This window comes from Pleurodeles waltl, chromosome 1_2 (assembly GCF_031143425.1).
Source record: "Pleurodeles waltl isolate 20211129_DDA chromosome 1_2, aPleWal1.hap1.20221129, whole genome shotgun sequence".
Taxonomy (NCBI): Eukaryota; Metazoa; Chordata; class Amphibia; order Caudata; family Salamandridae; genus Pleurodeles; species Pleurodeles waltl.
Genome location: NC_090437.1, coordinates 554431828 through 554449977, shown reverse-complemented (window position 1 = coordinate 554449977; position 18150 = coordinate 554431828).

The window sequence follows — 18150 nt, the reverse complement described above, 5'->3', positions numbered from 1 at the left end:
GGAGACAGAGGCACCTCACAGGACATTGGTGAAGGATCCCTGGACACTGATGAACAGGCAGGCCCCTCACACAGACCTGGACTCTCACCATGCAGCAGCCCCACCAAGGAAACCACTGTCACCCCTACCACCCAGTCAAGACCAGCAGCCCAGGGAAGGCGTACCCACACCAGTGTACCCAGGGCACAGAATGGTGGAACACAGGTACAGAGGCCACAGTCTCCCACTCCCAACATGCAGGAAGGCGAGGGCCCCAGTACAAGTGGTACTCCCAGACCTGTGCAGGGGACACAGGCAGAGGGGGCTAGGGCAAGTGCAAGGATTGCAGTGGGCCAGGGGGGAGGCCACAGGATTGATACAGCAGCCCAGGACATGATATCCAAGGTATTGGGGCCCTACCAACATACCCAAGACAGGTTGGCACAGATTGTGTCCACCCTGGAGCACAGTCAGAGGATGCAGCAGGAACAACACCAACAGGCCATGGAGCAGTGGAAAGAGCACAATGCCACAATGGCCACCATAGCAGGAGCACTCCTGCAGTTGGTCAAAACCAGTCTGAAACCCACACCGGACAAGAGGCCCCCACAACAGCCCCGGACAACCAACATCAGATGACCCCAGCAGCAGAAACATCCCAGAACTACCCTCCCAGGAAACCCAAGGGCCAACCATATCATCCCATGAAGCTCCACAGCAGGCGCCCAAATGTACTCTCATGCCAAGATATGGCACTGAAAACCCAGCTAAGAACAAGGCCCCCTCCAACAATTGACTCAGCAACAAATACAAAGCAATCATCCCACCCATTCACCAACAACACTTAGCTAAGAGGCAATTTGAAGTACTGTTCGACAAAATGGACCCATCAATACTACCAACAAGCCTGCCACCATGTTGGTTTTGAGGCCCCCCGACCTTACGACTTCCCATCACCGTAAGTAGCATAATTCACTCACTCCTACCAATAAAACACATTTCACAGATGTAACACTGTCCCCTGTCTTAAATTGTGAACTAAGTGGAGTATGGATGCAACTGGCAGAGAACAACTTTATTGTCGATTCTGTGCATGATGGTAGTCCTGTGTGCCCAAATGGTGGCAAGGAGGGAAAGCATATATTTTCAGTCAGTACCCTTCAGAAGTGGGCCATGTATCCCCTATCATCACCAACCCCCCCCCATATGACAGAGCACACTGACAGTATTAGTCACTAACCCCAATGACAGGCTTATGTCCCAGACAGTTATTGGAAGTAGAGTTGTATCAGTTGGTTCCTGGAATTGACATCTTCCCTTTCCTCATCATCTCCATCACTCTCCTCACCTCTCTGAGGTAGCTGATCAGGACCTATAGCACCCTCCACTTCCCAGAGGGGGGTAGAATGTCTCACTGCCATGTTGTGCAGCATGCAGCAGGCCCCCACTATTCAACACACCTTATCAGGCCCATAGGCAGGGAACCCCCAGAGATATGTAGACATCAGAATCTAGACTTCAGGAGACCTATAGTTCGCTCTATTACCCTCCTAGTACGCACATGGGCATCATTGTAATTCCTCTCTGCATCCGTCCTGGGATTCCTCACTGGTGTCAGGAGCCAACGCAAGTTTGGATGGCCAGAATCACCTACAAAATGGTGCAATACAGACTTGTCATTGTTATGTCCCTTAGTCAGAAAAGCTGGTTTTCTGCAATGTGTCAGTTAGTGACAGGCAAACTTACCTATGATCCACCCTCTGTCCTCTTGTAGTTGTTCCATCTTCTGTGGCGTGGAGGTATATGGCAAGGAGCAGGGCTGGCATGATCTGCAGCTCTCTATCCATGGCTGCCGCGTTCTGTGGGACTCCGGTGTGTGGTTCCTTATATTTTGTCGATTTCTGCCTGGCTTTGTGTGGCGGTGGTTCCCGCCCCGGAACTGGGGGTGGAATATTGGTTAATAATTTGATGGGCGTGTTGGGCCTTTCCGACAGCCTCTGGGCGGACTCTGCTGTTGTCATCGGCACTCCTCTCCTGGCGGGAGGTGGTTCGCGGGATGCCTGTGTTTCGTTTGGTTAATTATTTGGCGGTCCGGACTGCTCCTCTGTTGGCGGCTTCTACCGCCACTGCCGGCGGAGCAGAACGGACCGCCATGTTCATAATGAGGGCCATACTGCCACTCTACTATGGAAAGATCACAAGCACTTTAGCATTAGTTAGCAGTGGTAAAGTGTAGAGAGCCCTTAGGCCAGCAAAAACAAAGTCAGCAGAATAAGGAGGTCTTAGGACAAAATGTTAGGGGGGGAATCACAGCAAGCACGCAGGGTCTAATGGTACTGCATGAATACTTTACACCTTGTCCCCAGTTAAGCCTTCTGCCCTATGCCATAGCTACCAGAGGATGAAGCTCAGGTTAGTACAGTGACTTTTACAGTTCACTCTGGCAAAAATTGTGACTATTCCTTGAGGCAGGCACTCCTCCACTCCAACTAATAACACAATTTCTTATAGTAATCGTCAGAAGGCACCCCTTCAATCAGGAGACAGACCTGCAGTGCTTAATCAACAAATAACAAAAACTAGTTTTTTTCAGTTTGATCCTGTGTTCTCCAGTCCTTCTTTCAGCAGGTTTTAATTTCACAACACAATGATAAAGAATTATATTTTAGTCATGTGGTGAAATAGGTGATATGTTTATAAAATATTAGAGTGTATGATCCCTCTCTCAGTCTCTTTCAGGTGTTTTTTTTTTTTCATTCAAAGCATGATTTTCTCCCTCTCTTTCATAATGCATCATTGTAATCACTTTCACAAAGACGGGGATGGCTTTTTCTCTATTTTATCTAAAAATATTAACATTTTTGTGTTAAAAAAGTTTTTGTTTCTGATTTTAGTTGAGATTTGGTGACCCTTGATTTGTTTGGTTAAGACACTACTCCTTAATTGTTCACCTTCTCCAAAAGACGTAGGGAACCTGGGTTCATCACTTCAGATGTTAACAATAGTGAACCCATTGATTGATATATGGACCTAGTTTGATGCCAAGCTGAGTAACATCTGTACATTTAAAAATTAATTTCACAGGAATGCAACATCTTCATATGAGGTATTATTGCCATGTTTAGAAATGCTGTACAGAGAGCTGAAATTTGTTGAATCCACAATACATCAGTCAGTGAGTAGAATTAAAATGTAGAGTTGTATTGTTGTGCAAGAATGATTTAATGCAGGAGAGTGTCATATCTAGGAGCCCACAGTTCCTTAGACTTTCCTGAACGAGTCATACTCATTAATGTTAAAAGTAGGAAAGTGAATAAAAAATGAGATCCCAAACACTGCTGCCATCCACCTCCAGTCTCAGATCATGAAGAAGTTCTATCCCTATAGACAGGTGGGCCAGTGGCTACCAGCCGCCCAAGCAGCTGAGAACCAATGTATTTTGCTGAATCCTGTGTTTACCAGAGTCCAGAAGATGTCGTACAAAGCCCACAGCTGTGGGATTGAAAATTCTCAGATCTTGGTCTAATTCCTTTTATGCTTCTGGGATCCTTGCTGCTGTTCCTTCTCTCTTCAGCTCCAAAATTACACTTATCTCCCTGGGGATTTGTACTGTCCTTTTAAGATGACTACACATCTAGGCCACTTTAGGTTTTCATTCTTTCTTCTTTTCCCTTTCCATCAAGATTGTTCCTCGCTTGGTTTCTTCTTGTCCTGACATTCCTAATCCATTATTTATTTTGTTAAGTGGTGTTTTGATGCTCTTTCCCTTTTTTGTTCTTTTACTATTTAAAGGCCTTGGGGCCAGATGTATCATTATTTCCAATAGCGATTACCAATTTCGCAATTAAGTAATCGCTATTGGAATGTACGAAACTCCAGGAGTTTCACATAGCAATTCGCAAGGGCTCGCAAATGGACCTCCCTCATTGATATTCATGGGGTAGGTCACAGTTTGCTACCCATTGCGAATGGCTTCATTCACAGGGATGGTGACTTGCTGGGCTCAGCAGACCACCATGTCTGTGATTGCTTTTTTAAATAAAGCAATCTTTGTTTTTTTAAATGCAGCCCATTTTCCTTAAAGGAAAATGGGATGCGTTTAAAAAAGAAAAATGAAAAGTTTTCTTTACATTTTTTAAGAGTAGGTAGTGGTCACCCTGCTCCTAAGAAATGTTTTCACATGCATTCAGAAAGGGAAATGGGTCCCTTAGGGAATGGGTTACCACCAATTTGAAATTGGTGGTTACTGTGATTGTTCTGCGACCGCATTCACAGTCACAAAACAATCATACATACCTCTGCAATTCGGTATTAGGAAGGGATGCCCTTGACACGCCCCTTTCTAAGACCAAATCGGTATGTAGTTGCAAATACAATTTGCGATTCGGTAACAAGTTGGAATTGAAATCGTGAATTGGACTTGATAATACCAAAATGTATTTTTGCGATTCGCAAGCCGCCCATGGCAAAAATGTTTGATACATCTGGCCTTTAGTCTGGCAGGAGTGTGTCTTGCATCAAAGTTGTGTTCCTTCACTTGTTTCCTCATTTCCTCCTTGCTGACCCTGACTCTTCACTCTTGGGACTTCCAAGCTAAGCAGAAGTTTTACCATTATTCTAAAACATGACAGTCCATGATCATAACTCTTCATCATCCTGATAAAAACTCTAATATGTTCCCTGTGTTTTGCATTCTTTTTAATTCTATAACATATATACAACCTAGAATAACTCAAGAGAGATTAGTTTAACATGTATATCATACATTTGTGTACAACACTGCATAAATAAAATACACTTTATGGGACATATTCATCACGTTTTTTTTATTTGTCTAGTGCCACACAAGGGGTACACAAAACTTAAATGAGATATATCAAGCCATGCAAGGCCACCTTGTGTGGCCTTGATTGGCTTGACTTGATAAATTTAGAGTAACACAACATTGGTAGATCTGGGAGTATGTCAAAATTGTAAATCTCCCTGCCAGAGATACAAGTAACAGAAATATATTCACTTCTGCTCCTTATGATCTCTTTCTAAGTGTCCTGCATCCTTAGAACACTTAGTAAAATGCCTCTGAGGATAATTTTTGTGCAGGAAGCTGTCCCTTCTCTACAAACACAATCATTCTGGCAACTCAGGCACCCTTGCAACATTACGCAATGGTGCCTGAGTTAGCGCTAGGCAGCCAAAGGTGTGCCAGGTCTAGGAAAGTACAGAAACGTGCCTTACAATGGTAAATACGGCACATTCCTCATGTTTCCTACAGCAAGGTGGATTGCTGAGTTGTGTGAATTTTTTTATAAATACTAAGAATCCAATAAGTACAGCTGTTTTTGACAAAAGCAATATTTGAAAATAAAACAAAACAAACAAATGACATTAAACTAATAGCACTCCTTGTGCAGTAAGGTTAGATCAGGAGTATATAAATATAGTTTTATTTCTCTACAACATGATACTTATTGGGTATTCTTGTGACAGGACACCAAACCCTTGCTGTCTGTGCTAGACATGCAGAGGGGTAGATTCTTACAAAAAACATCTTCATTCATCAAACATTATTAATGCAACATTATTATTTAATTTGTTCTAATCACTTCAATCATTATTCTTTTTTCCGTTCTAATTGCATTTGCATCTTTGAAATGCTAAGGCTTCTGTAACTTTGAAGCTCAAGTATATTTCTAGTTTTCGTAGACTATCACTGTAATTCGTAAATGGGATAAAAATAACGTTGTTTCTTCTTTACACACATCAGCTATCAAAGTCACACGCTGCCTGAATGAACTAAAAAATCACATGCTAAGGATATGATCAAAAAGTCACACTCTTTGCCAAACACAAGCAAGGAAGGTTTATTTTACATCCAAGGGTAAATACAATTTTATGTAAATGTAGCTTACTTAATGCATTCCCAGGATTAATTTGGACATATTTAATGCAAGCTAATTAATTGAATTGGCATTTAGCAGCTGAATGTTCTTCCACTTCTAAGAATGTGCAAAAGATGACAGAAGGAAGTGATGGAAGGAAACAGAAATAGCATGATTTTTTTTGACCAACATGTACATGCAAACTTAAATTTGAATCAAATGTTGTATTTATTTAATTGGTGAACTTTAATATATTTTGCTTAACTACTCAGCTGCTGAAGCTTTTTCATCCCAATGCTGAGCTATTTTGGGTAGTTTGTGCTTAGGCCGTAGCTTTTTCTGCATAAGTAATCCACACCAAAGTTGTGCTCTTTCTCCAATATCTTGGGTATTGTAAAGGTATCCAGGGTTTGTTGATTCCCCTGGAGGAGACTGAGAACATATAGAAAATGTAGCTAAAAAATTAGGAAAAAGTGTATAGTTTCTTCATAAAAATGTCATCAACAAAAGGTTTTCTGTGCTAAAGTCATCATATTCCGAGCTTTCATGAACATGCAGAGCTGAATCAAAAAACCTATCTTGTACCACAGTTTTTGCATTTTTCTGAGTTTTAGACCTTTCAACCTTCTTCTAGTTTGTGGCGAGAACACGAGTGAAACCCATGGGTGGTCCCAGAAAGCTAAAGATTTCTGAAAAGTAAACAAAATTTAGAACAGAATTGACCAAGAGTTCATTTGTGTAGATCCCTCAAGATTTCCAAAAAAAAAAAAAAATTGAAATAAAAAAAATATTGATAATAAGAAGGAAAAAACAGCCATTGAGACAATCTTTTTATCTGCAACTTCATGTCACGAGGGCTGATTCACAAAAGCAATATACCATTACGTCTGCTAGCCCCTTCTAGTTGCCAGGATATATAGGATTTGCAGGTTGTTCAAGAACCCACGGCACCTAGACCCAACAACTGAACTGCACCTTACAATGTTTTTTTATTGTACCAAATATAGAGCAATTCATATTGTAAAATACATAGACTGAAAAATGTGTTTCAAGGAAACCTATTAATTTCTGAAATGGATACACCTCTGAATTCATGGGCACCCACACTAGCATGTAATTCAGAAGGGACTTTTAAATATGTATTCTTTATTACACATTGGCTTACATTTGAAGGCACAAATTGGTCATAACAATTGGTCATAACAAATGTTCTACTATTCTGTGTTCCCATATGTCTCCTAATAAAAATGGTACTCATGTGTGTGAGAAGGCCAAGTGCCTGCAACAGGAAAGGGTCCAAAACACACCATGGACACATCACATTTTTCCACTGAAAACTGACCTATTTCTACAATCTGGGAAGCTGTAGATTTTGATCCCTCGCTTGGGAGCACCTACAAGAATATAGAAAACCTCTACATTTTTTTAAACTAGACACCCAGGAGAATCAGAGTGGGGTGAATTGCATGGTTCTCACCAGGTTTTCATACTCAGAATCCCTTGCAAACCTCAAACTTTAATAAACAATACACATTTTCCTCAAATTCCTGTGAGGAAAATTTCTATAATCTGTGGGGGTCACACATTACCCTATTCAACCTGCTTCAAGGGATGTGGCACTGGTTCTAACACCTCCACCACCAGCTTCCATATTTGTAAGGCCCACACAGAGACCTGTATCTGCTACTTCAGTCAAAGTACGCATTACAGAAAGGCAATCGTCGCACCAACGTACCACCCATTCTTCAGACATTGGCAGCGGCACACTAAAAAAGCTCTCCTCCCATTTTGAGACGTATTTACAATTAGGAAGCAGGAGAATAACATGGCAATATGCTACATCTCTAATGCATGTATTTGTCAAGGTACGCCTGGTTCACACTATGGTGCTGGAGGACAAACTACCCACATGAAAAAAATCATGCAATCTGGTGGGAGGAGCACCTTAAAAATTAGCTGACGCTGATGGTGATGAAAGAGGGGAATCTGCTCTGATCACAGTGATCAATGATGAGGAAGAAGAGGATGACAGCTTTACACAATGCAGCCCTGTCCTTGGCAGTGCACCATCATCGCTGCATCTGCAACTTCCAAAAGGCACAAGACACAGATTGAGACAGCACAGCATACAGTGATTCCCCCAAGTCAAATATTGAGTCTACCACTTTCTGGTTCCTCTGAAAGGTGCCTGCACCACAAAAAAACATCCAATCTACTATTACCTGCATGTTTAGGCAGAAGGGGGCCTATGAACGCAACCACCCAATGGCACATTTGTGCACAGGGTAGCTGACTAAAATGTCAGTACTGGACCTCCTCCCTCTTTCTTTTGTGGAAGGACTGGGATTTTTAGAATATGTGGTGGTCATCCACCCGAAATGAAAGTTTCCAGCTGGACCTATTTTGCTGTTCTAGTGCTGTTCCTGTGCTTCATCAAAATATGCTGCAATTGGTTGGCCAACATTTGCAGCAGAGTGCTGTTTACACTATCCATCTGACAACAGCCATGTGGACCATTTGTCAAGCAATTGATTACATCTGTATCACTGCACTATGGATCTCTTTTGTGGGGGTTATGCAACAGCTATTTGCATGTCTAAGTGCTGAAGAAATCTTTAACGGCATTTGGTGGCATACAACTGTATTGATGTTCACCATGGAGAAATCCCATATGGTTGCAAACACCTTGGAATGCTTTAACAGCAAGATGTTTGAATAGCTGCAATCCAGAGGTCTCAGAATTGCTTTTGTTGCCACAGACAATGGCAGTAACAGAGAAGGCCATGGCAGGTGGTGGCTATTTCAGGTTCCTGAGTTTGGTGCACTGTATCACCCTGATTATGCAAGACTTTCTAAAAAAAGACATATTGGCCACCTACAGAAAAATCTGCACTGATTTCAGTCATTCTTTTAAAGCGCAGAAACTAGGAGGACAGTACGATGAGCTAATCTATCCCGTTGTTGCATCAGATGCAGGATCAGTTAAAAAAAGGCATTGCAAAGGTTTGTCAATGTCGACAAAGAAGCATTTCAGTTGATTGAGAGCGTAATCCTTACCTTGGCTGTTAATCTAAGGCTGCAAAGAGAGATTGTGTCCTCCAAAGAGTACAACTGTGATACAATATTTGATCTAGGGAATAAAAAATACTGGTCACTTTTATTCTTTTTTCATATGGGGATGTTTCATTGTATAAATTGTGGATTGTTAAGCACAAGAGAGACCTCAAAGAAGAATGGCTGGAAGTTAGAGTCCTGTGCTGAAGTCCTGGTGTGTAGCCTTCAACCTCCAGAGAAGGCAGCACTGCTGTCTTACAGTAGCAACACCAGCAACAACAACATCAACTATAACAATACCCTTGACAAAAGAATCAGACCCAACATTTGTAATGGCTTGGTTTTAAGTAGCAGGGCTTACATCAAGTGCTAAGTGAAAGGCAAAGAAAGTCGAGCAAGTGGTGGCATCTATGACCATTCAGAGAATGGTCCAAGACTATCTGGATGACTCAAAAGAGGTCTATGTGGATCAAAACTTATTGGTCTATTCATACGGGAATATGTGGCAATGGCCGGAGCTCAGAAGGCTGGCAATAAAGTATCTGGCTTGTTTGGTAGCCAGTGTGTCTGCTAAGCTTGTGTCCAGTTCAGCTGGCACAGTTGTCACAGTCAGAAGGACCAGTCTCTCTCCTCTAAACATAGAGAGATTGACCACTATTGAAATGAACCAATACGTCATACTACAAGATTACATTGTTCCTGAAACAGCACAGATGGGGGATGAGTACAATTAGTCAGACTCAGGTACATTAGCCAACCAACTTCTGGGTGATTTCCCTGAGTTTGAGGACGAACTCTACTTCTCTGAATGAGTAGGCCACACAAAACATTCACATTGCCATCAAACTGTTTTGCCAAAAATGAATATAGGTGGAGGAACATTATATATTTGGTGTCTGAATAATGTAGCTCCCACCATTTATTCACATATATGGAGGGATTACAGTTGGACCAGTATTTGCTTAAAGGACAAGAAGACAATGCCTGCCCCAGTCACATCGCTATCCTACATTTTTTTTCATTCCCTATCTGGGCTGGCCCAGCAAAGAACATTAATTTATAAGACTGCCATTGTGTTGCCTCCATTGGAAAAAAAGAGGAGATACACAATAAACAATTGTGTACCATCATGCTTAGATTGGAACTGGTTGCTATCGTACCATTGAGTGATATTATTGCGTGAGTGTGAGTGGTGATGATTGATTGTGGTGGTAGACAGTAAAGGCGTTGTTCAACTAATATTTGTAAACTTGATTTTCATGATGTGTAGTGTATGGGAGCTGACGGGTTATTCTGCCTGAAGGTGGTTTTTGACCCTTGCTTTCAAATATAGCTAGATTTACTTTTGAGGGATCAATAACATAATATCACTGAAAACAATATAAATTCACAAAAATATTGGGAAAAAAATTGTTTACAGAAATATTACTGTCCTATATGTAAGTAACAACACAAATATCTCTTAGCAAACTAGCGGGACTACTGTTTGATAGGTCCCGCTGTCAAAACCACAAATATTGTAAACAAAAATATTGTTACCTATGAGCATATCAGTAAAAAATGACAACATAAACAATATCGACTGCACTAATATCATAGAATTTTTTTTTATATATTGCACAGTAAAATAATTCTATTTTACTTCTATCAACAAATAAAATTAAACTCTACATAAATAAATACATTGTCTAAGTACATTATTTAAATGTTTTAACAAACAAATAAACTTTAGACACAAAAATAATTAACATAGATTTCAAAATAATCAAGAAACAAAATATACACCATTCAACTAATGTAAAATAAAAACTAAACTTTCATGAATTACTTTTAATATTAAAAATACATCCTACACAACGCAAAAAACATAAATACATATTTCACATTGAAAAAGAAATACTAATTAGCGCTCACCATAAAAGGAAATGATTGATGAAAAAGTCAAACTAAATGAACATTAACTTACAAACTAACTCATAAAAAGAGAAAATAATGAAGACTACAATACAGAGAGAACACAATTTTCCAACACGTGCCACACAAAATACACTAAAGCTGTAAAACAATGATATTCTGCCAGATTGCAAACCAAAAACCCAAAAGATAATCTTACTTCACAAGGAGGTAAAACATTTAACATAGTGGAAAGTAACTTATATTAAAAAAAAATACAAAACACAACTAACTAACCAAACTCACTATTTTTGTTTTATCTATCAAACTTTTGGTACTACAGAAAAAGTACAGCATAATCTACAAGTAAGAAACCAACCAATGCAATTCAATGATAGAACGCCTGGGAAAAGGCACATAAAAAGTAAGCAAATTCAAACCACTTCTAAATATCAGCTGAACCTTAGGCATAAAATATAAAACTAAAAGCCCTCAGTGCCTACACACTACCTATGAATAAATGTTTAAAATATAACGAATAAAATATTTTTTCCACCAACAGAAAATTACTTTAGAACAACTTCACTTGAAAACTGAAAAAAGAACTGCAATTATAATCAACAGCACGTGTAAATATAAAATGCAAAACAAAAGTTGTCATACTTTATATACATATTCAAAGCACACTTAGACTTATTACAATTTATTTATTGGTATGATTAAACTATTTTCAGACAGAATGACAGAAAAAGCAAGATATGCCACCTCATAGAAAGGCATACAATTACTCTTGCACATTGCTACACGTACAGCCAAGAAACCACAAGCACTACAAATGTTTATTAAGAATGAACAAAATTCTACTCTAATGCCTGTTAGGTGACGGCTACTATGAAAAATTATGCTGTTATTACAGAGACAAAACACAAACACCCTGCAAATGTTACTAGAATCAAAGTAAGGCATGTACTTCAAAATTTGAAATAGGCAGGCACATTATAAAATATATGCTACCTTAAAAGACCGGAACATGTCACATGACAACTACCACCTATACCAACTGAACAATGTTTAATAGAATGAACTAAGATAGCCACCAGTGATACTTTTGCTGCCACTAGAGGATACAAAGACAAACAAATTCCTCAAAACACAAGCACTACACCTAATGATGAACCCCTCCCTCTACATAAGAATGGAAATAATGACAGACACATCATAATATTTTCTACAGCAAATAACTTAGTAAACTATGCTAATATCAAACATGTATGATGGACAGAATATTTAATATGTGCCCTAAACATTCACTCAGATATACACTGTACATGGTGAAGACCAAAACATGAATTTATCTCTCATGTATGCCTTGCTACCTAGTAATAAAGTAGCACTTACTACAAAATACGAAACCACATTGACATTTTAACAAACTAATACCCACACAAAATAATAAGCTACCTTGAACAATCCAGGATACAGAAAATACTTAAATTATACCCACACACAGCCATTTAAGGTTGTTACTGCCACTTTAATCAAAGCATTCAAGTACATCTCCAACAATATGCACTATATATAGAATATGTAACAAACAGACACTTTAGTTTTGAAACAAAATAAACTAATTGTACATGCCTATGTCCCAGTAACACAGGTAGCTGACTACTACAACTTACTTATAAAAAAAAGCTCATTTTAACAGCAATATGGCCACAAAAGTAATACAAACTAAGGGTCTGATTACAAGTTTGGCGGTCATGTCACCGCCGTCATGGTGACATCAGAAAACTTGACCGCCGAGTACGCGATCGGTAAGCTGAATTATGATGCCTGGCATCCTGGTGAACAAGAGACCACTGGATTCCCACCGACACCTCCAGCCATTCACTGACTGCCTTGACAGCGACTGGGGAAAAGCAGCTCTCAGAGGGCTTTTCCGTCAAGCCGATTGTGGCGGGGGGCCACCTGCATTGAGATAGCAGAATTTAAGGAAATGGAGTGCTAGCTCCCCCAGTTCCTTCTTTTTCTTTAAATCTCCAACATGGACCCCTTTGACCAGTGCCCCTCTTCACAGAAGCAACTTATCTCCCCCAAAAAAACAAAAAATACAGGTAAGTACCTTTTACTTTTTTCTACCATCGACTGGACTGGACATATACGGCCCGCTCTCCAGCAATGGAATGATACATGTACAAAGTAGTTTTACACATGTGTCAAACATATGTGTACCTTGTGGTCAAAATGTACACACCTGCAGCAACACAAACGTGAAAACATAACTTGTACTGGTCCACTGCTGTCAGGAACACCGCCGCAGGGCCAGCTGTAACACTTTAAAACGGCGTGCAGGAGACAGTCAACTCTGCAGTCTTTCTGGGAGCACCGCCTTCACGGTAAGGTGGTCCGATCGCCAAACTCGCAATCAGGCCCTAAGTCTGCTAACAGAATACTTTAAAGACACTTTCTCCAAACACAGATATTCACTCAAATTCTAAATATCAGGGTGAAATGTCTACAACAAAAAACCTAAACCAACAATACAGTAGGATGACAGAATGCTTTCCAAGCCACACTAAGGAGGACCCAACCTACACTCTACAAATTCATAGATGCCTTGTAAAAAGAACAGATCCCTATAAAAAAAACTGAACATCGAGCAATCAGCAACCCAAATTAAACCTAAAATAAGTAAACAACCCAGTAGAATGTACAACATGTTACAATGTAAAGTTATAATCTTTATAAACAACAAAGGAGTACACTACTTAATATCAATATCAACATTCCTATTATGAAATACCTCGCTACCTACACACCAGTCAACAAAACTCAACAAGCAAAAGTACATACTGCAATAGCTTAAAAAACACACAAAACACCATTGAAAAGAAGACCAATAAATAAATAAATAAAAATAATATGTTTAGTGACTGATTAAAAATCAGCACATAAACAATCACAAAGCACAACATTAGGAAAAAGCATTAAATGAAACAAAGTAAATATAATACACAAACATACTAATATGTAACATTTCCCGCTCACAAATAAATACATTAATTAACCTTACAGATCTGTAGCTACACATCTCCATCCACATCTATGTTGTCAGAAAATAATCCACCAAAAAGATAAAAATGAAGTCTAAACAAAAGCTCAAAAACAAATGGAAAAATGAAAAATTCCAAGGTAAATCCATCTAGGCAAACCAAAGTCATAAGGAGCTATTAAAAAAGTTAAAACATCTGAAAAACATGTTCCAGGAAATCGGAGAAATCAAAGGAAACAATAATAATATTGATTTATTAGAAACCAAATCAATTTCCTTTCAAAAACCACAAAAACCACAGGTACATGTGATTAGTTCTGCTCTATAAACTAAAGAATATTGGTTTAAAATAAATTAAACATTATAATTTGTTATATTAAAACATTGAAATCATAACCAGATATCAAATAAAAATATTAATTTATATAATAGCAAACAAAGTATTACTTATTGCATCACACATATTTAAATAACAAATACTAAATTAAAAACACAGCAAATAAAAAATATATATAACCGAAATGCATCCAACTTAAAGAAGAAAATGCAAAACCATGAAAAATAAAAATATTTTTTCATTGACTAATAGAAATAACATAACAGTATACCTATTAATATCAAATAACTTTATTTCAAAATCCAGTGCCATAAAAGTCTTTCAGGCAAAATTTTAAATAAATATGTAACCATAAAACTAAAATAAAATAGTGTCATAAAAAACGTAAAACGAATAAGATCACAGTTTGAGTAAAACAGAAAAGTGCGACAATGCAGCTTGAATGTACAATTTATAGACATTGGGCAAGGACTGTAAGCTAAAATTCCACTTGATAAACAGAACTGTTGCACAAAACAATAAAATAAATTGTTAACTTATAAGGCTTTCAGTAGCATCCTCATAATATGCCACATACCCCTAAGAAGCTGAGCAACTGCAATGGCAATAGATGCACTGGGATCTGATTTTAAAATACTCAGTGCTGTGGCAAAGTTACGGGCCCCCAGCCACTGACAGGTTGGGGGCAATCATTTCGCCCGAGGTAGTGCATAGGTAGGGCATGCAAAAAATACATGTGCTGTTGATTCAGTGCCAATTTTGCAGCTAGGGCACAATGTGGTGGAGGTAAGTCTATTGTGACAGCTGCTCATCAAGGAATTTAATGACAGTGAGCCAAACCCTAACTGCATGTAGAGCTTTCTGTCACTCGGCACAGTAATGCAGCTGAGGTAAAGCTCCAAGAACCAACTGCATTTGAAATTCAAAAACTCACTTGTTAGCCACCAGGTGATGGAAGGAGCTGTCTCAGTCAGTGTTACTCACTCCCATTAACACAACTTCACCTTATCTTTGGAAGGTAGGAGCCCTCAAAGAGAACAATTCCACGCCTCTCCTAGCACAATAGCAGTCAATAGCTTCTTCACTCTACTCATCCAAGTGATCTTGGTAAAGCTGTCTAAGGAACAGACTTCCCTGAACTCATTGGCATAGGAGGACATTCTGAAGTTGCCATATTTCTCCTCCAAACCAACAATGGTCTTAGCTTGGCATTCTATCTAACAACTTAATACCAAGGTATTCAAAAGTATTAACTTGTTCAGGTTTAGTCCTACCCAGAGAAGGCCTCCCCCTATAGAACGTATGTGGATTGATGACCATGAACTTTGTTTTTGCTCTGTTTGTTGCAAGCCATCTTAACACACAGAATTCTTCAAAGCAATTCAATAATAACTGGAGTCCCCCTAGGGTTTTGGACACTAACAAGATATCATTGGCGAATAGTAGTGTTGTTATTCTTCTCTTTCCTAGCACTGGGACATCGGTGGGCTGAGAGGAAAGTTTAAGTACAATAAAAAGGGTTTGGGCCAAAACACACCCCTGTCGTACAACCCCTATTGACATTAATTGGCTCTGTTAGCTGGCCTTGTTGCCCCCAACTCACTCTAGCATAGTTTGCTTCATGGAGGCGGACGACTAGAGCTAGGATCTCAGACGGCATATAGCGCTACCCAGAGCTTGACTTTGGAAACCAAGTCAAAAGCTGACTTTAAAACTATGAATGCAACTTAAAGCTCCCTTCCCAATAACAACTGTTTTCCAGTACAAGAGTGTTAGAAATGGGGTCTTTGGTTGACAGTCAGGTTACCCCCTGTTCAAGCAAGGACCCTCACTCTAGTTAGGATAAAAGAGAATCACCCTCAGCTAACCCCTGCTTACCCCCTTGGTAGCTTGGCAGAGCAGTAGGCTTAACCTCAGAGTGCTGGGCGTAAAGTATTTGTACCAACACACACAGTAACTTAATGAAAACACTACAAAATGACACAACACCAGTTTAGAAAAATAGGAAATATTTATCTAGACAAAACAAGACCAAAACGACAAAAATCCAACATACACAAGTCAAGTTATGATTTTTAAAAGGTTTAAAATAAAAAGAGTCTTTAGGTAGTTGTAACAACACACTAGCGCTGCTAGCGTGAAAATGTACCTGGTTTGCGGCAAAAATAACCCCGCACGGGCGGTGTGCGTCGAAAATAACCCGGCACGGGTATATGCGTCGAAAACAGCTCGGCTCGGCGAGGCGCGTCGAAAAAGCCAGCCACGCGACGGTCCGAAGTCCCGCGGCGCTGGTTGCGATCTCTCAGCCTTCGTCAGCGATGCTGCGCGTCGTTTCTCCTGCTCCGGGCGTCGATTCTCCGGTCGCGTTTCCAGCGGCGTCGTTTCTCAGCTGCGGAGCCGGCGTCGCGTCGTTTTCTCAGCCGCGATCGGATTCGCGTCGATCTTTTCTCCGCACGGCGCTCGGTGCGTGTATTTTTGTCCTTAGGCTGCCAGCCTCTCCTTTCAGGGTCCCAGGAACTGGAAGGGCACCACAGAGCAGAGTAGGGGTCTCTCCAGAGACTCCAGGTGCTGGCAGGAAGAAGTCTTTGCTATCCCTGAGACTTCAATAACAGGAGGCAAGCTCTACATCAAGCCCTTGGAGATTTCTTCTTCAAGATGGAAGGCACACAAAGTCCAGTCTTTGCCCTCTTACTCTGGCAGAAGCAGCACTGCAGGAAAGCTCCACAAAGCACAGTCACAGGCAGGGCAGCACTTGTTCCTCAGCGATCAGCTCTTCTCCAGGCAGAGGTTCCCCTTGATTCCAGAAGTGTTTCTAAAGTTTGTAAGTTTGGGTGCCCTTCTTATACCCATTTTAGTCTTTGAATTCACCTTCCTTCAAAGGGGACTCACACCTTCTTGTGAAATCCTGCCTTGCCCAGGCAAGGCCTCAGACACACACCAGGGGGCTGGAGACAGCATTGTCAGAGGCAGGCACAGTCCTTTCAGATGAGAGTGACCACTCCACCCCTCCCTCCTAGCAGAGATGGCTAATCAGGAAATGCAGATCACACCCCAGCTCCCTTTGTGTCACTGTCTGGTGTGAGGTGAAAAACAACCCAACTGTCAAACTGACCCAGACAGGGAATCCACAAACAAGGCAGAGTCACAGAATGGTTTAAGCAAGAAAATGCTCACTTTCTAAAAGTGGCATTTCCAAACTCACAATCTTAAAATCAACTTTACTAAAAGATGTATTTTTAAATTGTGAGTTCAGGGATCCCAAACTCCACATGTCCATCTACTCTCTAGGGGAATCTACACTTTAATCATATTTAAAGGTAGCCCCCATATTATCCTATGAGAGAGAGACAGACCTTGCAACAGTGAAAACGAAATTGGCAGTATTTCACTGTCAGGACATATAAACCACATTACTATATGTCCTACCTTATCCATACACTGCACCCTGCCCTTGGGGCTACCTAGGGCCTACCTTAGGGGTGCCTTACATGTAAGAAAAGGGAAGGTTTAGGCCTGGCAAGTGGGTACACTTGCCAAGTCGAATTTACAGTGTAAGAATACACACACAGACACTGCAGTGGCAGGTCTGAGACATGATTACAGAGCTACTTATGTGGGTGGCACAACCAGTGCTGCAGGCCCACTAGTAGCATTTGATTTACAGGCCCTGGCACCTCTAGTGCACCTTACTAGGGACTTACTAGTAAATCAAATATGCCAATCATGGATAAACCACTTACATACAATTTAAACAGGAGAGCATATGCACTTTAGCACTGGTTAGCAGTGGTAAAGTGCTCAGAGTTGAAAAGCCAACAGCAGCAGGTCAGAAAAACATAGGAGGCAGGAGGCAAAAAAGACTGGGGATGACCCTGCATAAGCAAAAGTCCAACACGACCCCCTACCAGCCTAAAGCCAGGGGAGAACAATCAATACCTTGATGTACTTCCCTGATT